Source organism: Triticum aestivum, chromosome 3A (assembly GCF_018294505.1).
Source record: "Triticum aestivum cultivar Chinese Spring chromosome 3A, IWGSC CS RefSeq v2.1, whole genome shotgun sequence".
NCBI classification, from domain to species: Eukaryota; Viridiplantae; Streptophyta; class Magnoliopsida; order Poales; family Poaceae; genus Triticum; species Triticum aestivum.
Window position 1 is genome coordinate 501,338,503 of NC_057800.1, and position 16,648 is coordinate 501,355,150.

The window sequence follows — 16,648 nt, forward strand, 5'->3', positions numbered from 1 at the left end:
GCCGGAGCCCTGCCTCGCCGGATCTCACCTCGTTGCCGCCAATTTTCTCGAGGAACCGGTAAAAACCGCCGTCGCTGGTTTTTTTGGTTTTTCGTTTTGGATCGGTTATATCGGTTTTCTCTTTGGTTCCGCTATTTAGCGAACGTTCGCCTGGACGTTTCTGTTCGCGAACACGTTCGTTCGTTTGTCTCTGATAACGAACGTTCGTTCGTTAGTCTTTTCTTTTTTATTTTCTTTTCGTCCAGGGACCTATCCACGATTATTTTTATCACAGATTAGCCCCTGATCTTCAAACGCTCGTTACTTTTTAACCGTTCATCCAAATCCAGTGAAACCAACGCGAAAATCTTCGTCTCGAACCCCTCTTTCCAGATAATCAACTTGAACAAGTTTTTGTCAAATTAAAATTTGGTTTCAAGAAGATTTGAATTCAAACTTCTTTTGATCGTAGTTTGAGTTTCATAGTTCCGATTTGATTGATTCTTTTTGCAAATCGAAGCACTTCGGTTGAACTTTCAGTTTGGACTTTCTCATATGAGTTTTACCCTTGCACCTATGCTTGAGTGCTCATGTATGCTATTATTTGTTTGCGATAGAATTTTTGGAGTGCGAAGCGTGCTACTATGAGTCTCTAGGGTTTGCAGATCGTCAGAAAGGCAAGTAACACTTTGATCATACCCCTTTATTACCCAGTTTTTATGCATTAGTTTCAACCCTCAAACATTGCATGAGTAGGATCTGCTTAGCATGTGGGTTTTGGGAAGTAGATGATCAGGTAGAACCTATTGCCTTTTTTATATCAAACCTTGGGAGTTACTTCTACGTTATGCTTACCTCTATGTTATGCTCGTAGACGTGGTTTGGTTGAGTGTATCCATGACAGATGCGAGAGTTGTTAAATAATGGTTAACTTATGGTGGCTATTTTAATACACATCTGGGTGGATTGGTTGATGCACCATGGAGCACCCAGTGGTTGTCTGGGCACTTGGAGCAATCCAGAGCTGTCTTGGGATATCCCGGAGTACCCGTGTGATCATCCTATGGTTCGCCACCCAGGCTCAAAGGGACCATAAGATTATTCATGCTAGAAACTTCTGTGAGCAGCCACAAGCCAATATGGGCTCTAGCATAGTTGAGTAAGTTGTGGGAATCCTTTCCATGATGGGCTAGCAGATGTAGGGGATTGTAGGTGTACCGGCCTATCTATCGGTTAAGGGGACCTCTTCGGAAAGGCTGTGTCCTGGTTATCCGTTTCTCAAACACCATGTAGTGCGAGAAATACAATGAAGGAGATCGAGTCTTGTGGGGAAAAGTGCGCAAACCTCTGCAGAGTGTATAAACTAATCATGGTTAGCCATGTACCCGGTTATGGACATCTTGAGTATCTGGTACTTGAATTATTATACTAATCTCATCACTCTTAATTAATGTTGCTGGGCTGTTAATTACTTCTTAATTGGGATTGAGTTGGAGGAACCTTCTCAATGTTTAACAACCAACTTTGTAGTTAAACAAAATTTATTCCTTTGCAGTAGGGACAAATTGGCTTTACGCAAACATGATAACCATAGAGCCTCCACCAGCCATTTATGCATGTAGTGATAGCAGTTATTCTTGTTCAGTGCTCTATAGTGATACACTATAGAGCCCGAAACAGGTCAGCACATGATAACCATAGAGCCTCCACCAGACATTTACCCCAGTTACTGAGCCCATAGAGTTTTCCTTTGATGCACAACCCTGGAGTCTAGGAAAGAGCATGGCAACTCACATCGCCAGGGGACAAATCGGCGAAGTCTACCACAAGGATCTTAAGGAAACCATCTACCAGATATGTGGGTGCCGAGATGAGCAATGGGAGATGATCAGCACCAGGAGGGACAAGTCCATTGCAGCCTACATCCAGGAGTTGAACCAACACATTTGTCGATAGGAGAAATAGATGTGCGCCAGCATGATAGATCTGAAGAAGGTGATGACCAAGAACATGGATCTAGAAGAGGAACTCAAGTCTACACACGATGGATACGAAGAGGAAATTGCAGTTCTATTGGAGAAGAATGAAGACCTGAAGAAGAAGCTAGGAGTATTAATGGGAGACCCTGCGCTAGGAGGTGACGACCATCTCGGAGACTACATCATCATCGATGACACCGACTTGGACCCCGACAGTGATGATGACTATGAAGACGAAGCTGGAGCAGATATCATCGAGTCTTTTTCTGAGCAAAATTTCTAGTCGACCACCAATTATTAGTAGTATTTCCCCATGTATATAGAATAGTCCGAGTATTTTGTAATGGTAGTCAGATCGATTGTACGCCCTTGTTTGAATTGAGTGGTGTGATATGATTGTGTTTGTCTCATGTGCATATGGGTAGTGATTTTCTCCCTAGACCTCACTATATTCTAATCTCTTCCCTCTAAACCCATCAGATGCCTCTGAGATGTGACACTGCACACGGCTAAGAGATTGTCTGTTGTGCTATTGGTGTGCCCCCTGGCCACATATATAAAGGAGAGAGGGGGAGAGGAGGCCGGCCAGGAGGGGCGGGCAGGGCGGTAGTCCTACTTGGACTCCTAGTCCAAGTAGGATTCGCCCCCCCTTTTCCTTTCTTCCACCGGAGGGAAAGGAAGGAGGGGAGAAGGAGAAGGAAGGAGGGGGCCGCACCCCCACCCCCTGTCCAATTCGGGTTGGGCAGGAGGAGGCGCGCACCACCTCATGGCCCTTCTTCCCTCTCTCCACTAAATTCCACTAAGGCCCATTAATTTCCCCGAGGGGTTCCGGTAACCTCCCGGTATTCCGAAAAAATGCCCGAACTACTCGGAACTATTCTGATGTCCAAATGCAACCTTCCAATATATGAATCATTACCTCTCGGCCATTTTGAGACTCCTCATCATGTCCATGATCTCATTCGGGACTCCGAACAAACTTCAGTCATCAAATCACATAACTCATAATACAAATCGTCATCGAACTTTAAGCGTGCGGACCCTACAGGTTCGAGAACTATGTAGACATGACCGAGACGCATCTCCGGCAATAACCAATAGCGGAACCTCGATGCTCATATTGGCTCGTACATATTCTATGAAGATCTTTATTGGTCAAACCGCATAACAACATACGTCATTCCCTTTGTCATCAGTATGTTACTTGCCCGAGATTCGATCGTTGGTATCATCATACCTAGTTCAATCTCGTTACCGGCAAGTCTCTTTACTCGTTACGTAATGCATCATCCCATAACTAACTCTTTAGTCACATTGCTTACAAGGCTTATAGTGATGTGCATTACCGAGAGGGCCCAAAGATACCTCTCCGATACTCGGAGTGACAAATCCTAATCTTGATCTATGCCAACCCAGCAAACACCTTCGGAGACACCTGTAGAGCATCTTTATAATCACCCAATTACGTTGTGACGTTTGATAGCACACACAAGGTGTTCCTCTGGTATTCGGGAGTTGCATAATCTCATAGTCAGAGGAATATGTATAAGTCATGAAGAAAGCAATAGCAATAAAACTTAACGATCATTATGCTAAGCTAACGGATGGGTCTTTTCCATCACATCATTCTTCTAATTATGTGACCCCGTTCATCAAATGACAACACATGTCTATGGTCAGGAAACTTAACCATGTTTGATTAATGAGCTAGTCAAGTAGAGGCATACTAGGGACACTTTGTTTTGTCTATGTATCCACACATGTATCAAGTTTCCGGTTAATACAATTCTAGCATGAATAATAGACATTTATCATGATATAAGGAAATATAAATAACAACTTTATTATTGCCTCTAGGGCATATTTCCTTCAAAAGCATCACCCACATAAGCATTATTAAACCATATGGCACACTTGCCATGTACAAAATAACATTCATAATTATCTTTGTCCAAACATGAAACACTAATCAAGTTTCTATGACATGATGGAACATATAAAACATCTCTAAGCAGAAGCTTGAATTCATCAGCTAACTCCAAGGAGATGTCACCGACAGCTGCAACTTCTGCTTCAACTCCGTTTGCCACTTCAATGTGTCTTTCGCTTCTTTGCGTAGTCCGCGTTGAATGAAATCCCTTTAGATAATTTGCAACATGAACAGTTGCTCCTATGTCAATCCACCAAGTAGATTTCGAAAACTATGTATACAAGGATTCATTTACAAAGGAAACTATATTGTTACCTCTTTTTGCCATGATTGACTTTAGCCAATCAGGGCAGTCTTTCTTGTAATGCACGGTCTTCTTACAGTGGAGAAATGTGTCTTTGTCCAGTGGGAAAGACTTTTGCTGATGCTGATGCTGATAGGGAGCTTTTCCATGTGGCTTTGAAGGAGAACCTTTGCTATTTTGATTGTAATTCTTTTTCTTGTTATCCTTCACATAGTTGAGTGAACCACCATGCGAGGCTTTGAGTTTGTCCTCTTATTGGACACACATTGCTATTTTCTTTTCAATGTCCCATGTTCCAGGTGACATATTGTACTTTATAACAAAGGTTTCAAACTCCTTCGGCAGTGAAGCCATGACCAGGTAGACCAGGAGTGCTTGTTTGATCTCCAAATCCTCATCCGTGGGCTTAAGCTTAGCTGCCATGTTGCTCATCCTGAGGATGTGCTCTCTTATTCCATGACTACCACCTGTGTAGTTTTCTGTCACTGGTTTCTTTAACAACTAGGTGGCATATATCTTTGAAGAGCCAGTGAACTGGTTCTTTATCTTTGTAAGCAACTCCCCTATGGAAGTGCACTCTGCAATTGAGCCCACAATGGCGTTCTCAATTGTATTCTTTATATATGCCATGCACTTTTTGTTGGGGAACATAGTATTTCAAAAAAATCCTACGATAACGCAAGATCTATCTAGGAGATGTATAGCAACGAGCAGGGAGAGTGTGTCCACGTACCCTCATAGACCGAAAGCAGAAGCGTTTAGTAACGCGGTTGATGTAGTCGAATGTCTTCGCGATCCAACCGATCCAAGCACCGAACGTACGGAACCTCCGCGTTCAGCACACATTCAGCTCGATGACGTCCCTCGAGCTCTCGATCTAGTTGAGGACGAGGGAAAGTTTCGTCAGCACGACGGCGTGGCGACGGTGATGATGAAGTTACCGGCGCAGGGCTTTGCCTAAGCACTACAACGATATAACCGATGTGTGTAACTGTGGGGGGGGCACCGCACATGGCTAAGACAATTGATCTTGTGTGTACTAGGGTGACCTTGCCCCGGTATATAAAGGAGGGGAGGGGGAGGCCGACCGGCCCCTGTAGGGCGCGCCAGGAGAGAGAAGTCCTACTAGGACTCCAAGTTCTAGTAGGATTCCACCTAGAGGAAGGGGGGCAAGGAAGGGAGAGGGGGAAAGGAAGGAAAGGGGGGCACCGCCCCCTTCCCCTAGTCCAATTCGGACCCAAGGAGAGGGGCACGCAGCCAGCCCCTCTTGTCCCTTCTCTCTCCCCACTAAGGCCCATGAAGGCCCATTAGTTCCCCGGGGGGTTCCGATAACCCCCGGCACTCCGATAATTATCCTGTACCTCTCGGAACTCATCCGGTGTCCGAATAACATCGTCCAATATATCAATCTTTATGTCTCGGCCATTTCAAGACTCCTCGTCATGTCCGTGATCTCATCCGGGACTCCAAACAAACTCCGGTCATCAAATCACATAACTCATCATACAAATCGTCATCGAACATTTAGCGTGCGGACCCTACGGGTTCGAGAACTATGTAGACATGACCAAGACACATCTCCGGTCAATAACCAATAGCGGAACCTGGATGCTCATATTAACTCCTACATATTCTACGAAGATCTTTATCGGTCAAACCACATAACAACATACGTTGTTCCCTTTCTCATCGGTATGTTACTTGCCCGAGATTCAATCGTCGGTACCATCATACCTAGTTCAATCTCATTACCGGCAAGTATCTTTACTCGTTCCGTAATGCATCATCCAGTGACGAACTCATTAGTCACATTGCTTGCAAGGCTCATAGTGATGTGCATTACCGAGAGGGCCCAGAGATACCTCTCTGATACACGGACTGACAAATCCTAATCTCGATCTATGTCAACTCAACAAACACCATCGGAGACACCTGTAGAGCATCTTTATAATCGCCCAGTTACGTTGTGACGTTTGATAGCACACAAGGTGTTCCTCCGGTATTCGGGAGTTGCATAATCTTATAGTCAGAGGAACATGTATAAGTCATGAAGAGAGCAATATCAATAAAACTAAACGATCATTATGCTAAGCTAACGGATGGATCTTGTCCATCACATCATTCTCTGTTTATCAAATGACAACACATGTCTATGGCCAGGAAACTTAACCATCTTTGATTAACGAGCTAGTCTAGTAGAGGCATACTAGGGACACTTTGTTTGTCTATGTATTCACACATGTACTAAGTTTCCGTTTAATACAATTGTAGCATGAATAATAAACATTTATCATGATATAAGGAAATATAAATAACAACTTTATTATTGCCTCTAGGGCATATTTCCTTCACTTTTTGTTTGCATTGACCCACTTTTGGTTTTTTTATGGAATATAACATCTCCACATGAGCATGATCCCCTCTCTTTTTATCCCACGCAGCATCATCATCAGTGGCCTCTCTGACTGGCTCTGTAGGTCTGACCGACTGTGGAGTGTCGACAACCCAGTCCACCTCAGCACAGACAAATGCCAAGTCTACTTTCTGCCCCCACTCAGTGTAGTTGTCACCTCTGAGTGTCGGAACATCTTTTAGGCAACTCATCAAGTGGTAGCCTCCTGAAATCACAATTTAAGTGAGATCATTATAACAATCATATGCATTAATCTAGCGTTGGTCAAATTAAACATACAATTGTCAATGCAATTAAATGTATATTACCGTTGGGCAAAATATTAGAAATAAATGCACCTTTAATTTCAATAACAAAACATGATCATGTTATTAACAACGTTGGTCATAAAAATAACATAATCATATTCATTTTAATAATCACTTTAACATGCTCTTAAAAACTTAATCTGTCTAATCTTTTATTTTCTTTGTAAAAGAGCACTATTAATTATTTACGCAGCGGAAAAACATGAATAAAAATTCATGAACTTTTTACTCTTTAAAGAAACTTTTCTTTGACCAAATGAAAATTCATGAACTTTATTATTTTCTTTGTAAAATTCATGAACATTTCTTTTTCTGAAAATTTTCTATTTTCATTTTCAGAAATTTTTTTATTTACTTTTCTATTTTCTAAAGAAAAAAATCATTGAAAAAATTGGCATAGAAAAACTATTTGAAATCCGCCCAAAATCTAGACAAAATTATTAAAATGCGGAAAATGGGCAGCTCCAGCCGGCCTCGCCCTAGCGCAGGAGGCCCGCAGCCGCCCATGGCCTGCGCGCTGCGCGCGCTCGCGCGAGCCGGCCTGGTCCGCCGGCTCTACCCGCCCAACAGCCCAGTTGGCCTACTCCCTTTCTGGCCCCGCGGCCTGCAGCGGGTTAGGTTTTTGATCCGGGCTGTCGATCTGATCGGACAGTTGCCTGATGTTCTCGCTAGATCAAAACCAGCCGGCGACATGGCCGAGGGGACACCCTCGCCCATTTCCCCTCCCCCCGCACGTGCCGCTCTCCTCCCTCTCTTGGCCTTCCTCTCTGTGCAGCTCGTCGTGGCACCGCGCCGCGCCCAGGGCGCTGGCGCCGGCGTCGACCGGCCACCGCGCCGCGGCTCCTTTTCTTCCCTTCCCTCTTCTTTTACAGAGAGAGAGGCGCGGCTGAGCATCCCTCTGCTCCACCGCGCGCGACGGCGCCCGAGTGGCGACAGGTTAGGGTTGCGCCGGCGCCAGCGACGACGTCGATCTGCCACCGCACCGCGAGCCCCTCCCCTTTACTTTCCCCCTCCTTTCTTTTCACCCATCCACCACCGTCCCATGGCTGAGAGAGAGAGAGACTTCTTTGCCCCCTCTGCCCCCCTTCATTTTTGACGACGGCAAAGCACTCTACGGCGGCGTCGTGGTCATTCCCTTCGCCGGTAGCACGTTTACCCTTGCGGCAAGTGCGCCGTCGAATGGCTTGACTGTGTTGCCCTGTGCCCCGTGTGGGGTTGGTTCTTCTTCCCTGTACCTCGGCTTGCCGATGCGTGTGGGGATCAAGAGGAACTGGCGCGGACGGAGTGGCGGTGCACTTTGCCGGCGGCCCAAGGCCTTCTCCAGTTTACCTTTTGTTTTTTTTCTCTGCTTGCTAGGGTTCTTTGGGGAGGGAAAAAACTATTGTTTGATTTCTTTCTATCGAAAAGTCTAAACCCAATCTGGCTGATACCATTGTTAAGGTGCTTTGGATCGGGTAGGTTAGATCATCGGTAGTCCTACCTTTTGCCTGGCCTGACGAGCTCGAGCTGGAGGCCATCGTGGTGAGATGGACACGTCGGTGATGGCAGAGAGTGGATGGCGGCGGTAGTGGAGCTCCCCGTGAGCGCCGCACTAACCCTAAATTGCTAAGGGATTTTGGTGGGGTTTGTGGCAGCGATGAACTTAGTCTCACGTGCCCCGGCCCCCACTTTTATTTATATATAGCGCGGGTCACAGGGGTCCACCAACCATGGTTTTGTTGGGCGCCCCTGATCAGGCCGCGATGCAAGGGCCCGTTCGATCCGTTGGGCTTGAACGGGAGAGAGATCAACCTAACAAGTGGCACTGGCATGAACAAAAATGGTAAGCAATCAGTGTCAATGGTCTGAACGAAAAAATTCGTTTTAAGTTTCATCAAGGAGTATAATGAATCATTCTTAATTTCATAAAGAAGATTTGGACTCATCCTAAATCAGAAGAGGAATTTACTTGAAACGTCAGATGGATCTCGTGAGTGGAGACTGGAGCATTGTGCATCGAGGAATGGGAATTTACTCCTGGCTCCGCCCATGGACAAAGGTGCAACGAGGAATGGGAATGGAGGCGAGCAGTCCATGGCAACACATGGCGTGCACGCGCGCGCCTACCAAAATCGGAAAGGAGAGGAAGAAAAGGCCTCGTGGCTCCGGCTCCGCGCGCGTGCAGGTTCCCTCGTGGGCGGGGCCAGGCGGCCGCACGCGCCGCTCGTGTGTCGCGGGACGGCCCGGCAGCGCCCGCCCGCCGTGTCGAGGAGCCATTGGGCGGCGGCACAGATCGAGTGTTGAGTGCCCAATGATTGTTTTTTTATCAGGAAAAAATAACTTTGAACTTTGGGGGCATCGGGGCCATTTGCAACACCTTTTCCACGGCGTCGCCGGCCATATGTATATGTCGATCGCATTTGGTCTTGAAGAGGTTGAGATGCTACTATCGCACTCACTTGGAGATCATCTCCAAACCGAAGGAGGAGCAGGAGAAAAAAGAGACCTCCGGTCTCAGTCTCACGAATACACGCCCACACCGAACCAGAAAAAGAAGGGGAAATGCCGGCCAAGAAGGAATAAAAAGAGCTACCGTAGTAGGCACGCAGCGAGCTGGACATGAAGTACGCATATATATTCCGAAACGGCTGCAAAAGCGGCTGCGTCTTTTGGACTCCTCTCCGTCGTCCTAAAGCGGCCATCATTCTGATCGAAGAGGCCGCGGGCTGCCTGCTTGTCTGCCTCGTACACGATCGACGAGCACACGCGAGCTGCTGCGCGACCACGCTTTGCCACCACTAGTGCCGGTTGCGGGAGCTCTGGCCGTCTTGGTCTTGACCACTAGCTGTTGAAGCTTTCCTCTCAGCTAGTGGGGGTTGGTTTCATGGTTTGGTGCGGCGCTACGTACAACGATCTATCTCTCGCCTCTCGGTCTGGCTACTTGACGGCGATCCAGAGGTATACCGTAGAGTAGACGGCTACGGGCAGAATCAATCGTTCTTATAATTTACCCGTCGAAATGATGCAATGTGCGTGATTTCCGAGACGCGGGCAGGGAATCCCTGCTAGCAATCCGCATGCATGCATGCATGCAGCACGGCGATCGATCGGGTCGACATGCATACACTACACTACGTACACAAGGGCATCGGTGTGCGCATGCATGCACGATGCATCGTCCTCTCGGCCCCCCTGATTAGCTGCGAGGTGACATGGCCTTGCTGAATCTCCACTAGCTCGTGCCTTCGCTTTTCCTCTGCACGTACGTAACGCTTGTCTCCGAGCTCAGCATGTTCTCCTTTGAGCTTTTTCTCGTATGCCACCGCGCGTCTATGAATTTCGTACCACTAGTGCGAATTTCGTACCAGAAGGGGAGGGAATAGCGATGTTCGATGCATACTAGCTTTCCTCTCTCCCTAGTGCGCCGTCTGTGTTTCCTTACTACTGAACCATGCATGTATGAGGAGAAACATGAAAATTTATATGATTACACGAGGTATACATTCTCTCCAATGATAACATCATGATTTGAAACCACCTCACACGGGTATCATGGCGTGAATCCTATTCTACGTGAACCAGGCGCTGCAGCTTTAGGGCATGTACAATGGTGGCTACCTTAGGTGTGCCATATAGGATAATTGCAGAGGTGGGGGAGAGAGAATCCATAAAAAAAAGACTTGTATTCTCTCATGATTTTAGGAATAGCTAGTTATCTCAGATAAGTCTAAGAGATAATCTATTGTATATATATTTTTATTGTCATCTCTAAATTACAAGCAAAATTTAAATTAAGACTATCATATCAATCATTGTACATGCTCTTAACATCACCCCTACTCTGCAGTGTGAATGCGGAGTACAGAGCAAAGGAGAGAGAGTGAGGAAGTGGGTGACCGGCAGTGCATCGGTAACCCAAAGCCTATACGCAAACTAGCTCAAATCGCAATTCATCACACTAACCGGTAAAGGTGGCATCCAACCCCTGGCACTTGCCTCATTAGACGTGCTTAAAACGAGTAGTTGCTCGATTTGTGCCTAGACAAGGCTCATGATTAATTACTTATTGTTAACTCCATCCATCTAGGCAGTTTGTTTGTCAAAGACGTTGGTAAGCCAGTTCGCAGCCCAGGCTTGATTGAATGACTCATTAGCATAGGGCAGGGAGCCAGGGACTCCGAATGCTCCAGCATGGATACTGAATAGGAGTATCTAAATGAATCTGAGTCAATTACAATAGTGATGCTAGAACTTGTAGTATATGTTAAAGTGGTGCAAAAACTAGGTTTAGACATGCAAATCATGCCGCGCTGCTGAGTAGACGTGCCAGGGTGGCGTGGGGCTCGCTGTGAGTGACCTGAAGGTGGAGACAAGGGCGTGTGGCCTGCTTTTTTGCCAAAAGACCCTCAATATTTTTTCTTACAAGCAAGCCCCTGGCCTGGGGCAAAATAAATAGTAGTTGCCTGCATGACGCCCACCTGTCAGTGGCCTACATATTATGAGAATAATAGTAGATTAAATTTTATTATCCGAGTGAAAAAAGATGGTTTGGGGGTCTCGAACCAGCTGCCGCTTGAAATCCTGCACCCAAGCATACCTCTCCAACCGAAGACAAATAATTTGTTATAAATAACATACATAAAAAATACGTCTAGAAAATATTCACTTATAATTTCAAATATACATATAATATAATTATGAATATTGGTGTGCTACAAATGTTATACAAACAAACAAAATAAATTTCTTTTAAAAGGTTCACATATTATTTAAAAAATATTAGTATTTTCGAAATACTGTTTATGAATTATAATATAATGTTTGTACAATTTAAAATAATAAATATATTTCTAAAATTATAGTTCATAAATATTATTTTAATTGTAGAAACATTTCAATACTTGTATGCACATTTTTATAGCTTAAATACATTTTTAGAAATGTATTAAAAAACTAACACGTTTAAAATGGGCTGCACTAACTGCAGTCCATTTAAGCTCAGCGAGTCTCTTTGTTTCAATAGATTTGGTCTTCTTATCCATATTGGACTTTTTTAACACAGTACAGACGCAAGCTTTCATACATACGGCGCATACACTAACCCTATAAACGCACACACGCAGACCCTACACCAATGAGCACCTTCGAGAGAATGAGCCAGCATATCATTTTGAGATTTACGAAGTAACCGTATGCGTTTCGTCGTCGATGGAAACGTCTCCTCTCAATGAAAGCGCATTGCCGAAAATTCTGAAATACATCCAGGAATAATGCGAGCACCAGGGCTTGAACCCTGGTGGGCTAAGGATACCACTGTTCCTCTAAGCATCCAACCACAGGTTGGTTCACATCCATATTGGACATTGAAATGTGGAGGTTGGATTGGCCAACATAGTATCATTCCTAAACATAGATCTTTACTCCCTCCTTCCGTATGTATAGGGTCTAATACATTTTTTGATGTTGTTGTTCACCATTGATAAGATTAATAATATATGAGATGTATAATGTAAAAATTATATCATTAGAAGCTCCTTTCATGTACGAATTCAATGGTGTGATTTATGTAACTTGCATGTCACATATTATTGCTCTAACATATGGTCAAAGTTAACCTCGAAAAATGCATTAGACCCTATATACATAGAAAAAGGGAGTAGTTTGAGACCCAGACACAATTTTGTGTGTGTTTATTTCCCCTTTGTACTGATAGGCGAACCCCGCCTAGTTGGGGGCTTTTTCTTGAGAAGAAAATTCCAAGTAATTTTTTTGCAAGATAACAGGCCACATGCCCCCTCCATCGTCTAGTCACTGACAGCGGGCCCCACGCCACGTGATGAGCTCAGTCAGCGTTAATTTCTTTTTTTTAGCATAGTCAATGTCAATTTTGTATCCAAAAGTGTTCAACACTGTATTTGCATGCCAAAACCAAGTTTTTGCACCATTTAGATGTATAATGCAAGTTCTTGCATTGAAGTGAATTTTTGCATCAAGTTCAAGCACCAGCGATGTAATGTTGACTCTTATCTAAATTTACGAGGTATACTCATAGCTCAAGTCTCTTGGGAGTCCAACAAGACTTTAGAGTTTAAATAAGATTTACTACCATTAAATATAAGAGAGAAGTAGACCATTCAAGTTCGCAAATGTCGTACTCCATCTGAAGCGTGATAGTTTCTCATGAGACCTTCATGTTTCATGAACTTTTTTCTTGCATACATTCTTTTGTTTAATAGTTTCAATTGCTTACCACATGTGACATGTGGTTTTTCTGCATATATGTTGACGAACTTAGTAATTCAAAAAAATTCCTATGATCACGCAATATCTATCTAGGAGAAGCATAGCAATGAGACGGGAGAGTGTGTAACGCCCTTAATGTGGCTATATCTCCCACGTGTCGAAGCACGACTTAGAGGCATAACCGCATTGAAAGCAATGTCGCAAGTGAGGTAATCTTCATAACAACCCATGTAATACATTAAGGGAAAAAGGTACATAGTTGGCTTACAATCACCACTTCACACAATACATGAATAAAACATTACATCAATCCAGATACACTCAAGGTCCGACTACGGAACCATAATAAAAGAAGACTACCCCAAATGCTACACACATCCCCGATCGTCCCAACTGGGCTCCACTACTGATCAACTGGAAACGGAACAACATAACGAACAAGAACTTCATCGAGCTCCTCCTTGAGCTTGGTGCGTCACCTGCACGGTATCATCGAGCACCTGCAAACTGGTTTTGAAAGTAATCTGTGAGTCACGGGGACTCAGCAATCTCACACCCTCGCGATCAAGACTATTTAAACTTATGGGCAGGTAAAAGGTATGAGGTGGAGCTGCAGCAAGCGACTAGCATATTTGGTGGCTAACATACGCAAATGGGAGCGAGAAGAGAGAGCAAAGGCACAATCGATGAACTATGATCAAGAAGTGATCCTAGAACAACCTACGTCAAGCATTACTCCAACACCGTATTCACTTCCCAGACTCCATCGTGAAGAGACCATCACGGTTACACACGCGGTTGATGCATTTTAATTAAGGTCAAGTGTCAAGTTCTCTACAATTGGACATTAACAAATTCCCATCTGCCCATAACCGCGGGCACGGCTTTCGAAAGATCAATCCCTGCAGGGGTGTCCCAACTTAGCCCATCACAAGCTCTCATGGTCGACGAAGGATATTCCTTCTCCCAAGACAATCCGATCAGACTTGGCATCCCGGTTACAAGACATCCTCGATAATGGTAAAACAAGTCCAGCAAGACCGCCCGATGCGCCGACATCCTGATAGGAGCTGCACATATCTTGTTCTCAGGGCAACACCAGATGAACACTACGTAAAACTAAAACCAGCCCTCAACTTTCCCCGAGGTGGCACCGCAAGTGGCTCTATTTCGAACCAACGCTTAGACAAGCACTGGCCCCGGGGGGTTAAAATAAGGATGACCCTTGGGCTGGCCTAACCCAAGGGGAAAAGAGGCTAGGTGGCGAATGGTAAAACCAAGGTTGGGCCTTGCTGGAGGAGCTTTATTCAAGGCGAACTGTCAATGGGTTCCCATTATAACCCAACCGTGTAAGGAACGCAAAATTCGGGAACATAACATCAATATGATGGAAACTAGGGCGGCAAGAGTGGAACAAAACACCAGGCATAAGGCCGAGCCTTCCACTCTTTACCAAGTATATAGATGCATTAATTAAATAAGAGATATTATGATATCCCAACAAAATCCATGTTCCAACATGGAACAAACTCCAATCTTCACCTGCAACTAGCAACGCTATAAGAGCGGCTGAGCAAAGCGGTAACATAGCCAAACAATGGTTTGCTAGGACAAGGTGGGTTAGAGACTTGGTTTAACAATATGAGAGGCATGATAAGCAAGTGGTAGGTATCGCAACATAGGCATAGCAAAATAGCGAGCATCTAGCAAGCAAAGATAGAAGTGATTTCGAGGGTATGGTCATCTTGCCTGAGATCCCGCAAGAAAGAAGAACGAGTCCATGAAGAAGACAAACGGACGTAGTCGAACGGGTCCTCACAAACGCGACGTTATCGGAACCAACCCTAAGAAGCAACACCGGAAAGAAGCACACAACAGAGTAAACAACCAACACATGAACAAGGCATGATATGCGGGATGCGGTATGTGATGCATATGCAAGACTTGGAAATGAATGATTGAACCTGGCCTCAACTTGGAAATCCAAGAGTGCCACTGGAAAGAGGATTTGATTTCGGTCGAAATCGATATAAAGATCACCGGAATCGGATGCACGGTTTGGAAATGGCAAGCAAAACAAATATGGCACCGGTCTGCGATAATCAGCAAGTAGCCATCTAACTACATCAAGATAAATATGCTACAACACTCAAACATAGCAACAAATAACATGGCAGGGATCCACTCATGATTCTTGATAAAAGATGAACACTGAGCTACGGCTAAATCACTCATTAACAGGTTCAAACAAGCATGGCAAAAGAGCAAAAGATTACTGGTTTTAGACTTTATCATCAGGAAGCAATGTTTAGAGCATGATAACTACATGCTACAGGAACATAACATGGCAAAGCAAGGCATGAAATGAAACTACTCAAAGTATATAACAAAAGTCCCTTAGTGACCGTGAGCCAAAAGGGATCATAAAATATAATTGTAAGCATGTGAACATAGCAAAAACATAAACAGATTCAGACTTAGTGAAAAACTGGAGCATAGCAAAACAGATAACGAGTAGACATGTTTACGAGCTCGATGCACTCACTAAACATGGCATGATAATCTAAGCATACACCCAACAATTAGACATGTCATAGAAACTAGACATGGCAAGAACAACAACATAGAATGCACGGATCAACAATAACAAACTCGGCAAAATCGCTAAACATGTTAACAATCTGCCAGGAACATTTTATAGCAAAAGTAGAGCTCGATTGACTCAAGCTATGGTGCTCCATAATTGCAACCAAATACATGGATGGGTAGAGCACAACAATATCTACAAAATATCCTTACTGATAATCCTCAAAAGAGGCACGGGTCACTAGGAAAGAACATGAACATATGGCATAAAAATAATGACAGGGCAAGGACTTAGTGAAATTCTAAGTCCCTGAAATCAACATCATTGAGTAAGCTACTTTCCATGCTTGTGCTAGTCACCACATAGATCACAAAAATACATGGCATACACCCCTGTAAATATGGCATGACATACATCAAAACACACGTAGAGCTCAGGATCATAGCATGCACACATTAATCATGGCAAAAATGACAAAAGTGCATTTACTGAAACAGATCTGAAATAATCATCACATAGCCCTTTTGCAATAGCATTTCGGGCATCAAGATTAGCTCAAATTAAAATGATGCAATGATATGAAATGATGTACTCGTCGAGATGAACATTTTGATATGCTACACACACGAATCGGAGCTACGATGAGGGAGTTATGATGCGTTGAGAAGAGCAAAATATTAGGGTTTGAGGGGAAAAGTCAACCGAGGAGGTTCCAGATCCAGATCGGGATCTGGCACTATAGCAGGCGGCGCGCGTGAACCGAGGTTGACCGGAACATCGTCGGAGGATGGAGATGGCCGGAGTAGGAGGGAGAGCTCGCCGGGGAAGGGAGCTCCGGTGGCCGGCGCGCGGATCCGGCGACGACCGGAGTTCGGGGGCGCAAGGTGGCCGGAGCAGCGATGAGGTGCGGGCCACCGGTGGGATGG